Source organism: Barbus barbus (assembly GCF_936440315.1).
Source record: "Barbus barbus genome assembly, chromosome: 50".
In the NCBI taxonomy this organism is placed as follows: domain Eukaryota; kingdom Metazoa; phylum Chordata; class Actinopteri; order Cypriniformes; family Cyprinidae; genus Barbus; species Barbus barbus.
This window is the reverse complement of record NC_136728.1, coordinates 8352537-8365266: the sequence shown is the minus strand read 5'-3', so window position 1 is coordinate 8365266 and position 12730 is coordinate 8352537. Positions and strand designations below refer to the sequence as shown.

Genomic DNA, 12730 nt, shown 5'->3' with positions numbered 1-12730 from the left:
AAGTTAGAATATAGCAAGTTTTATGGTGCTTTATAGGAGCTTGATAGCCCATAGTGCCCATTCACTTACATTGTATGGAAAAGAGCAGCATGAACATTCTTCCAAACATCTAATTTTGTGTTCCACAAGAGAAAGTAAGTTATATAGGTTTTGGAACAACATGATGGAATAAAAGATAACAGAAAAATGAATAGACCTTACCACGCAAGAACTTCACTCTATATTTAGCCGGATTACAGCTGAACAGTCACTGTTTAATGTAGCCTAAGCATTTTATTTCTACTTGACAGAAATTGCTCCCTCTAGTTCTCTTAGATCCCGAGCCAGAGTTCCCCGCAGCTACTTGCCTACCTCCAGCCAAAATACTGTGACGCGATAATATTTTAGTGAACCCTATAAATCCAATCGTACGGAATTAATTTGCACGCATCAAATTTGCCACCACTGAGCGACGTATCCGCAGCGGCCCATTTCATCATCTGCCTTCGAGCTCCCGTTGTGTCATCTGGATAATGTCAACGTCCCAATGGGGAGGCCAAGGGTCGCTCTCTCTCTCTTGTTCTATCTCTCAAATGATCCGCTAACCCTGTATGCTGACAGCCAGTACACCGTTGGTTCAGTCAACATGCCTGTAAACAGTACAAAAGCATGCATTTCAAGTTGGACGGCATGGCAGTCATTGATATAAATTATTGTAACCCCAAGAGAGCTTCTTCACTGGAATTGTCAGAATTGCTAATTCATATTACCGATCATGTTATTTTATCATTAATTGAAACTTAATTATTTATTTTCTGAAAAAGAAAAAAAAATGCGGCCAGTGCACTCTGTTGTTTATTTTTGTGTTCTCTCGGCATGAGCATTAGCGCGCCAGTGTGTTCCTACTCCTTTAGCATTTTCAGCCTCATTACTTACATAATTTGTTCTGACATGCACTCACAACAACTGAAGCATGCTGTAATTAAGGCTGGCTCTGGTTGAAGTCCAGGAGAGAAGCTGCAGTACCAGACCCCTGCCAGTAGGTGGCAGTCTAGTGCTGCGAGTACCGTCTATCCCAGGCTCGTAATCCCAGCTTGCCCTAAAGGCTGAAGCGGCTTGCGCCTCTACACTGCTGGCATCACAGACTAGCAGGCTGCAGGTTCTAGCCCGCGGGGCCAGCCGCCGCGCTCCTATCTGACTCCCTCCCTAGGCGGTGCTCAGAGGGCCCTACGTTTTAGCCGGAAATAAGCAGGTACACTTGCTGACGAAGCTCGTGCCACATCAGTGGACGATGCGGGAAGTGAAGAGGGCAGAACGCTGCGCTGGGCACTCAGGTTTGGGTCCGCCTAGCGCCAATTCTCGCTCTACTCTCCCTCTCACCAGGCCTCCACATGAAACACTCACAAAGCTCTTTGTCTCCTGCCTGGCTCACGCTGCGGGTTGCCGTGCTGGATCGGAGCTTCCTTTGTCTACGGAGAGCGCTAAACCAAAATTGTTCTGCTGAAAAAAATCCTCACAGCAAGATTAGGACTGGGAGTAATTCATCCAGCTCCAGTACAAACACACTCGCCTAATGACACACACTGTGAGATATTCACTTGCTCGAACAGTTCCACATGTTTACAGGGTGGTATTTGCCAACATTAGATAACTGAATAACCTCTAGGGAAAAAAATACTATGGTATTACTATATATTTTAGGACATGCTACCATGAAAAAAAAAAAAATTGCAGCTTTTTTTGGTCAATATCATTGCACATATGCATATTCACACACACATATATATATATATATATATGTGTGTGTGTGTGTGTGTGTGTGTGTGTAACCCTTCAGAAAGCATGCTGTGACTGAATAACAAATATTTTCTGAATGATTAAATAAATCACAATGTTCTAAAGTCAATAATACACTTATTATTATTATTATTACACAACATTTTCACTACACTATTATCCTTTAGAGAGCAAACTAATATAATAATAACCATTTGCTTTCTAAAGAGTTCACAGTGTATTTATTTACAAAAGAGTTCATTAGTCACAATATTATAGTTAGTATTATTAGGCTATTACAGTTTTCTCTTATAAATACACAAAACCCCACTTTTCTAAGGCGTTTCCAAACTTTTGCAAGGCAGTGTACATTAACCCTTTTGAAAGCATACTGTAACTTAATACTACTACTACTACTAATAATAATAATCACAATATGCTTTCTAAAGAGTTCACAATGTGTTAATTTGCACAAAATGTCATTAGTCACAATATTAATAATAAAAGTTAGAATTATTATTACACATTTTTTCTTATATAAATACATGAACACTTTTTAAAGCATACTATAACTGTAATAATAATAATAATAGACATTTGATCTCAAAAAGATACACCGCATAGGTAATAAAGTCATTCAAGAAATGGACAGATACTGCATATCAGACTGCGTTCATGCCATACACCACTGCTGGTCAAGATGGTCTCAGCCTACGGGCTACATCAAAGACACCACAGACGCACACAGAGTTACGCAAACGAAAGTGCACAGTAAAAGGGCGCAGGCCCACGGTAATGATAAAGATCAAACCATGCACTAAATGACTCCCATAGCGCCTACGTTGAAATGCGTGGAGGAAAAGAGCAAATCTGATGCAGCTTGTTAGTTCAGTCCTCTCTTTTGTGACTTCCTGGAGCCCACTTCAAAGTCACTGAGTCAGAGCTGACAGCGAGACAGAGCCCTGAGGAGGAGTGACGTGTCACTTTGCTCTCAGCTAATGCTATCTTTCTCTCCGTCTATCACCCTCCATCCCTCTCTCTCATTCTGCGTCCTAATCTCAATCAGACCCCGTCTCTGTCTTCCTTTACAGCCCTCAAATCAGACCTCATGGGAGAAAAGCCCCTGCTCTTGCTAACAGAAGCCCCTCAGTTTCTGCTAACATCAAACACACTTGTCACTTGCTCACCAAATGGCCATTTTAATTGGTACAGCACATAGTTCATGCACATAAATTCAGACTGAGGCCATATTTCATAGCACACCATCAGCCATGACAGTCCGGCTCTCTGAGACTGCTTAGCCACGCTACACCGCAACTGCGAAACACAGCAATAATGTGTCTCATATATAAGGATGCATACAATCATCTGATATTTTTTAAGGAAAAAAGAGCTGTATTCTGTATAAAATCCATGTAGGATACTGTTTGTCCCATATTTTTGCTAGGCTACTGCATTTGAATCAGTTTAGCATACAACTAACGATGTTAAAAAGGACAGATTACAGTGGAAAACAAATTTGAATGTGAAATACAGACACTTTTCATGTTTAACAGCCCTTTCTAAGTTACAGGCTAAGCTATGCTAGGCTAAGTATATGTATTCGTTAGCTCAAAAACAAAATGATAGTATCAAATTGAATGAATTTTAGAACTTAATCGCAAATTATGAAATTTTGATTTTCGTTTATTTTGCTAACCCTAACAAAAATGAGCATGGTTTTATTATAGTAAAAGTGTAGTAATGTTTTTCGGCGGATTGATTACCATTCGTAAAACCACAGTTTTACTACAAATACCATGGTTAAACCATGGTTAGTGTAGCAAAAGCATGGTTAATTTGTAGTTACCATGGTTTAACTATATTAACAAACCAAGGTTAATTTTGGTAAAGGAAACGAAACTGCGACTGTCCCTTATTTTCCTCTGCTGAAGTTAATTTATGTCTTTCTTCTTAAATAAAGCCACAAAAAATGGAAACAGCAGCAAAAGGTTTCTCATCAAAAAGTAGAGACAATAATCATTTCACCATAACGCAGCTATCGCCTCAGCGCTGTCACAGTTGCTCTGTATTCTTTAGCGCATTAGCGCTGACATCAGCATCACAAAGGCACTCATTCGCCGTGCTGAGCGCTTCTTAAAAGTGCTCTCGCCTCATTTGTACCTGAGGAGCTTCGTTCTGAGAGTGAGACGAAAAGTGTGATGTTGACACAATATATTGAAGGCGTGTGAAATATTCAGGAATGTTCGCTTGCTAATGGAGGATTCCAGGAGTCGGCTAGTGGGGTAGGGTTGAATGCTAACTTCTCCAGAGTGCTCCTTCCTGTCTGCGCATACAAAATGATATGGCTTTTTTTCTGTTCAGCAGTATAAAAACATCCTGATCTCTGTTTCTGCACACAGACATTGGTGATATTGTTTGTCTGGAGGGCTGAAAATCAAGCTAGGCGACTAGCGATGGGCCAAAGCGCTAACAACGCATTTGTGGCACATTTCCTACTGCATGCAAATCACCACAAAATGCCTCTAGTTATTCCCGCTCTGGGCTAAAATCTTGCTGAATTGTTGGATTGTTGACATAACCTGGTGGGATTAGGATGATCCGCTTATGCTATAAGGACACATACTCATAAAGCTGAGAGCTTTACCCATTACACTAGTACACCATACACAGTGGTTTATAGCCAACACTTTCTGAGCAAATCTATTATAGTGTTTCCACTGTCAAATAGATTGATAATCGTTCGCTAATGAAAGAAATCAATACCATGAAGGCCTAAAGCAGTGTTCACAGTGACTAGCAGCGACAAAACAACCAAAAGTCTTTCATTTTCAATGAATATTTCTGTCTGTTTTAGGCACAACTAAAACCCAAAATATACTTCAAATCTGGAGCGGACACTAAGTGTATGCATACAGCGGAATGCACAGCCTTTCAAAGTATTCAAAGTTTTGTCCTTGCCCAATGTTTGTGCAATTTCTTTCCAGGAGTTATTACAGATAATAATGTCTTTACTTGTTTAAATTAGAGTTGTGTGTATCTCTAAACCTCCTCACACAAGCACTCATCAATGTGGTGTCAACTTTTTTGACTGAAAACAACAGAACAGTGCTGCCACCTAGTGGACGAACTAATTAGCGAAAAAAATTCAAGGAGCAGCGTAAAGAATATGCACAGTTCAAAAAATCTGAATGTGAACGTACAGTGTGTGTGTGTGCTAAGCTAACGGCAAAATTTAGATTGCGCACACTGTACGCATATTCTACCGAAGGTGTAAAAATCGAAGTATAATTCACCTTAAATGAAACCGCGTTACACTTTATGCACATGAGTAGTGATGCGACTGCCAAAGGGAAAGCAGACAGTGAGTCTTTGCCTGATAAAGTTGAATATAACAGTGGATGTTAAATCACTAAAAACACTATTTTTTTCCTCAAAGCTGCAGTGTTTAATTTTTACACTATTAGCGACACCAAACTAAATAAATCCATTTGTTTGAGTGATCTCACTGCAAAATTTGAATCAACCATAGGCATGAGTTTGGGATGCTGCTACCTGTTTGAACAGTCAGACTATTTTTGCAGTTCTGTTTTGGACCTCTAGTGGTGCAAAAATTACACACTGCACCTTTAAATGTGGCAATTGGGCTGCACTGTGTGTGTAGAAGGCTGCTAATGTGTGTTGTGTGTTGACAGCTGTCAGTGACCAAATGACGCAAGCCAGTGGGCTCATGTCAGGGGATTATGTAAGTGATTGGACAGCCATGCTGGAATTGCGCAAAGTGCCACATTACAGCCAGATTAACAACAGTCCTCCAGGCCAGAGAACATGGACAAACGGCAGTTTAATCAAATTCCTCTGAAATGTTACACTGCTGTTCCAGATTGTTTCAGTAAATAACGAAGCCCGTGAACATTATCCAAGCACCCTCTGTGGTACGACACGAACCGCTGGGGCTATTTGGGTAAGTATAGGTTTAAGAAAATATTTCAGTGGGAAGAACTCCAGTTTAGGGAATCTGCTATCTTCTGTTTGATTTATGAGATTAGCTGGTTTTATTGCACGGATAGTCTAAAATCACTGATTTATGTCATTTGTCCAAGTAATTTGGCAACAAAAAATAAGTTATAACTTCTGATACTTTTCTTTCATTTGCCTTTCAGCTGAAAGAATGGAAGGTTATATGAATATCAGCTTCACAAGATCGCCATATTCTATGGAAGGCCAATATAGATACGGAATTTAAAAAAAGGTAATTGTGAATTTTATCTCACAATTCTGACTTTTTTTTCTTGTAATTCTGAGAGGAAAATTCAGATTTGCCTTTCAAAATTCAGATTTTGACTGACTTTTTTCTTGCACTTCGCAATTCTGTTTGTACCTCACAAGTCTTTTTTTCTCAACCTAGCGATTTAAATTTTTAACAGTTTTGACATTCTCAGAATTCTGGGTTTACATCTCACAATTCTGACTTTTGTTCTCAAAAAGTTTATATCTCACAATTTTGAGAGGATATCTACTATTCTGTCGGAATTGTGAGATAAAAAGTCACAATTACCTTTTTCATTTATTCTGTGGCAGAAACAGGCTTCCATAATATTCCACTTGCACTGATAGAATAGCATAAATACTATATGTAATTTGTTGATTTTTAGCATGTCGAGCTACCTTGCTTAACAGAAATAAACAATTTCAACACTATTGTAAAAACTACACATTTTGCAAACAAGCAACAAAGAAAGGTGGTTTCAAGTGCACAAACAGCCGTTTTGATCACATGGGCTTGTTTGTTAGCCTGTGCTCACTTTTGTTTGTGCTTTCTGTTTAATTCCTCGTGTTTAATCACAGTCCGCCACCATGATCCACCGCCACTTGAGACCGCCGGAGAGACGAGAAGATCAGAGGAGATAAGCATGAGCGAGAGAGAAAGGCTGAGACAAGAACTTCTCATTCTTTTCCTCTTGTTGCTCCTGTAAATCGCTGAAGTGGCGGTTTAGACCCAGTGCTGGCTGCTTGCCTTTGGGCAGCTTTCAGGAGTAACTCATGCATACATCTGTGTGTTTGTTTGTGTATGAGGCCATTAATTTTTCAGTGCCACACACAAAACTCAAGATCCCTCCCAGCAAACACAGCAGCTTGTGTTACCGTACTTCTAGATGTACCCAACCGGCTCAGTCAAATGCATTTTGACATGCCATATACAGCAGGGCTGCTTCCCAGTCGGCAGTAAGGAGACATCTCACTTCAAGTGCCTGTGTGTTGTTATTAATATTTTTATGTGCAGGAATTGCATATACACTTATCAAATGATTAAAATTAAATATTAACCTATTTAAATGTATTTCTGCAGTCTAAATCTACAATATTAACTAAAAATATCTATCTATCTATCTATCTATCTATCTATCTATCTATCTATCTATCTATCTATCTATCTATCTATCTATCTATCTATCTATCTATCTGTCTTTTTTCAGCTATACCGCCTAGCCCTAGTCCTCATTTAAGCATTATGTGGAAAAGATTGACGAGCTTTCTGGCTGTGAGTGTGAGCGTGACTGCACTCAGGGGAACAGAACAAAAGGATGGGGGTTACGATACAGACAAGTTGCGCGGAGAGGAGCATGTGTGTGCCAAACTCACTCCTCCGCCCTGCCCCGACACCCATTTTCTCTCTCCTTCTGTCTGTCTCCATCTCTTTTTCCTCCTGTCCTCTGTTCAGTGACAGGCAAAGTGTTTCCATCGGAGCAAGGAAGTCTAGAGCCACAGGGCACACCACCTCTCGCTGTGTCACCGTGCACCTGAATCCCAGGGGAACGAGAGACAGGGAGAGGAAGACAGGAAATATGGAGAGAGAGAGACAGAGAGAGGTGCATTTGCATTGCACCGTCTGTGCAGTGTTGCTCGAACAAACACAAATCAAACGCAGGCAAACCTTCCACATGCATAAACATTTATCTTCGATTTGAAAGCGAGCTGAAGTCATTAACGCAATCATATGGTGCATGAAACAGAATTTAGACCAGGTCTAAACACGTCATTTGTTTGTAAACTGACGTAAAACCACGTTATAATGTGACAGGAAATTTTGCGCAGTTGAGCTAGAGCTCGCCATTGTCTATTTTTGTTTACGAATGCCATGTGTGGCGACGCTTGACGTTGCACATCGCTGAGGCTTAGAATCATTGAAGCTGAAACATCAGAGGAGCCATTTTTGGAGTCATGCTCCTGCAGTTTTTTTTTCCCTGTGTCGGAAGATGTTTTTTTCCTCATCTGAAACCAGTTTCCAGACTGCTTACGAATACGAATGGGACTCTGCCAGCCGGGCAGGAGAGGCCGGAGGTGATCTCTAACATGCAATATGAATTTGAGCCCTCTATGGCTGATTAAATCTTCGATTGGGAGCTTCAATCTCCCACAGCTGAGTGCTTATGTTAAACACCAATCAGATCACACAGAGTTCTCAGGGGAGCCAATCCGGCACAATGAATGACAAAACAATAAACACGAAGGAATGAATATATATATTCATGCTCAATTACACTGAGAAAACCTTTGCCCAACAATAAAGCAGCTTGTTCGACGGCACAAGGGAATTCGGTTTCCATGTGGCACTGGTGTTTTAGACCAGTAATTGCTGCATTAATATGCATTTCCAGGAGAATAGTCATGGCTGTGGATTAGAGATGTGCAAAACTAAAGATTGGCTGTCTAGCTCATTTATCGGTTTTAAGGAGGTGGTGTATAATTAGCCTGGTTTTGGGTTTACGTGATCCTGGTTATATATATATATATATATATATATATATATATATATATATATATATATATATATATATATATATACACACACACACTATATTGACAAAAGTATTGGGTCACCCCAATGCTTATCATATTTTTGCGAGAAAAACAGACGTTTAATTCGGACAGGATTAAAATCAAGTAGTCTACAAGTCCAGATCCACCAAAACAAGTGGTGAGTGAAAGAGTGAGGAAAGACTGTGTGTGCTGGTATTCCAAATAATACTTTAACCACCCACACACACACACCAATCCCAAACCTGATTGACTCAGGCCAGACGAGAAAGCACTGACTGATTTCTACAGAGAAATACGTTTCCAGCAGGGTTTGGTAATGGACACAGCCAATGGGACACGACGAGCCGACCTGCAGCTGGGTCTCTAACACCTGACTGCACAATGTTCCATCCACAGCAGCCCGCGGTTCCACTCGCCACAGATCCGCTGAACAGCCTGTAATCACTGTGCAGTGAATTAAAGACAAAGCTAAACACATACGTGTCTGGTAATGCAGTTTCAAAAGTGGTTAGATTACAGTGTGTACAATGTTATTTTGTAGGAAATTTAAACAGCCGGTGTAGATGAAAAAAAGTAAATGTTCCAAAAGGTGGTTTTCACAGTGATGCAATAGAAGAAGCATTTTGGGTTCCACAAAGAACCTATCTGTGAACAGTTCTTCTTATGTGAAGAACATTTGAATAATCTAAAGAACTTTTGTGCAATGGAAAAGTTCCATAGATGCCAATAAAGAATGTGTTACATTTACATTCTTAACACATTCCTGATCTTATGGTCTTATTGTGAATGATCCATTGCAGCTCATTCTTCAAAAAAGCCTCAACTATCACAATACTTGTCCACTAACAATTCCATTAGTAGAATAGCTATTTAGCCACTGTTCAAGCAAACTCACTGTTGGTCGGGCTCTTGCATTCTGGAATATAATGTCCAATTTTCACAATCCACTGTATCCCAATGGATAAAATAAAGTTCTGTCCAACCCATTTCACTCAAAAATGTCATATTACTCAATTCATGCTAACTCTAGAGGGACAATTCAAACAAAAATGCAAATTCTCTCATCATTTACTCAACTTCATGTTGTTCCAAAGCTGTATGACTTACTTTCTTCTGTGAAACACAATAGAAAATACTTGAAAAATGTATCATACAATGGAAGTCAATGGGGTCCAAAGTTCCTATTTGGACGAACTTTGGACCCCATTGACTTCCATTGTATGAAGTTGAAACATCCTTTAAAATATCTTGTATTAAAGAAAGAAAGTCATGCAGGTTTGGAAAGACATGAAGGTGAGCAAATGATGACAGTATTGACATTTCTGGGTGAATTTATCTGGTTTTACCATTAAATAAATCAGAACTTGTCTGTTAGTTTGAAAAATTAAAAACAGAAATCTACTTACATGGGAAAAAAAATCATTGCATGCTGAAAACCATTGTTCAAATATATTTCACGCTTTAGTTGAATTGGGTTGTTTGGCCTCAAATAAAAAAGCATATTATAAAAAAGGCCCTATTTGCACGCTCTAACTAATGCTAGATATGTGGTATGCAGCTTTAACTGGTTGAAACCGTGTTGCGTTGTCTTGCATATGTGTGTGTGTGGCTCTACTGAGATAGTTGAGGGATAAAATGTTCCATTTACCCAGAGACCAACTCTGCTTTTCTGCTCGTTTCAGGGGAATCAGACCAAACACCTGGCCTGATTCCTTACTCAGCTGTTCCTTCCTTATCGAAGCCTGCATTCACACATAAATCATTAGCCGATCCTTTCCTTCCCAAACGTCTACTTCTCTTCAGATTTTCAACCGCCCAGTTCACAACTCTTTGTTACTCACTCAAGTCTGTTTGTGGAGTTCTGTTTGATTCCATCGGACGACGCCGGTGTTGTTGTTGTTTTGAGCCAGCTCCCTTTTGCTCAGCTGTCTGCGCAGGCGCCCAGCCGTCCGGCCTCGGTGTCGTGTCTTTCAGAGTACAGTAGGGCACGCTCGGCGGCCCCTGCCCCAGCTGGCCCTGTCTGTCAGCCCCAATAACGTCTCCAGTCTGCTCAGAATGTGTCACCCTCCTAACCATCATATCGGTTTACATAGCAAGCACTGTGTCCTGGGCTCCAAGGTCAAAGCAGTCACAGTCACTGCCTTTACTGTGCCAAGCGGTGAGGAGCAGACAACTGTCCTAAGAATGCAATTAATAAATCAGGCAGAAATTTTCGACTGGAGACTAAAACGACATGCATACTCAATGAAAAGCTGGACCACTGGAGTGTGTGAGTGTTTCTAACCCAGCCATGTTTCAGGGACAGAACTGATGAAAAATTCCCAGACATTCGTTAATGACTTACATCAAGGTACAGCAGTTAACAGTACTGAACAAGTACTGTTGGTATTTTCAAATTAAAAATGTTCCCAACTCCGCTGCAGGTTTTCTCCATACTGATGCTATTTTCATATTAAAAATGGTGTCTACCCGGACTAACGTCCATACAAAGAAGGAAAAAAACAGTTGGGTGGAACGATAAAAAAAGAAAAAGAAAAACTCCATTCCCAATTCAAATTTTTTTGTAATCGCTCCACTCCAGGTTTTTAAATTTCTCCTTAATGATGATATTTTCATATTAAAAAATGTTGTCTGTTCAGAATAACATCCATAATCATTTGGGTGTATCAAAAAAAAATCACAATTTAAAGCTTTTTGTAATCACACCACTCCAAACTCCACTCCAGGTTTTTCATTTATCCCTACTACAAATTTCCTTTTAGTTCTCTCCAATTTGCATTATAACTCATTATAACTGTTCTACTGCGGAAGCCTTTTAATACATTGTTTTGATTGCATTTTATAATTAGATTAAATTAGTTAAACATTAGTTAACGCCTTCGATACAATAAACTAAGAATGACTAAGAATGTTAACAAACTGAACCATATGTCTACGTGTTACTGTTTTTATCTTTTTTTCCATATTTGCACAACTTCTGTACAGTTGCGAAGAGAGTGTCATGACCCACATTTAAAGTTTATTTCCATATGTGAAAAAAATATGGCAATTTTTTACCAAACAAATTCTCACACTCACACTCTCCCTCTCCATCCTAAATTTTCACTTCACTTTGGATTTTGATCATTGCGTCTTTTGATTCTAGTGGCCATAAGGCAATTTGCGATGAAAAATGTGACATGGAGTGGAATGAAGAAACCTTTTTTTTTTTTAGTTAAATTTTAATTTGAGTGCTGCATTTTTGAAAAGCTATGTCACGTGGGAGATGCTGCAAATGACAAGTGCAATTGTCAAACGTATCATGTTTACACAGAAAAACTATGTAAAAGCAGCATCGCAGAATGCAAAACACTGTGTGAATGGCTCCTAATAGTCTACTGTTTAACATGTGCTGAATTCTTGCTGACATGTAGTTGCATTTCAGGCCGTTAACGTGTTACGCTCGTGATGAAGCGGTATCACAGCGATCTTTGAGCGAGAGATAACACAGACACTCCGAAAAACGCTCCAGGCAAAAACATACAGCTCTGCTTCTGCTCCGCATTGCTCACATACTAGAGACAGCAAGTAGCAACTGCAATTAGCTTAATTTGGAAAACAACAGGAGTCTTCTGGCATTCAGGTCACCGGTGAAGCACTAGGGAAACATGTGCGTGTTTGTATGTGTAAAATAGTGTGTATTTGTGTATGTAAGGCAATGGATTCATTACTCAACACATTGGGTAATTCTAGCCTTGATGAGAAAGCATTATCCCACCTCTCGCTCTCTTTCTCTCACTCCATCACACGCTCTTCCTCCCCTGCAGCTACCTGAGAGTGCTGCTCTCTTGTCAGTGAAGGAAAAGAGCAGCCAAGGACAGGCTAGATGAATGACATCAATGGCTTCAGCATGGCACTTGCAAGGATGTGTGACTGAGACAAATGGTCCTTGTTACATTAGAAGGCGATACCGAATCCTGCCATTCTCTGATGGAGCCCTGATAGAGCTGTAACCAGACGCACCCAACCTTTCCACAGATCCGCTGCGTCATGGGACCTCCAAAAGGCAGCTTTCTCAGGCATTAAGCTGGGGCGCCTGCTATCTCTGTGTCTCTCTTTCTGCTTCCTTATTATTCTCAGTCGTTCGCTGCGGCCTCCAAATTACCTGTTTGCT

General features: G+C 40.1%; 1 protein-coding gene across 2 annotated transcripts in view; it reads right to left on the bottom strand.

Annotated features, from left to right (window-relative positions):
* Window positions 1-12730, bottom strand: part of LOC306868436 (nuclear receptor ROR-alpha A) — a 281247-nt gene that overhangs the window by 14629 nt on the left and 253888 nt on the right. The gene's annotated exons all lie outside the window — the stretch shown is intronic.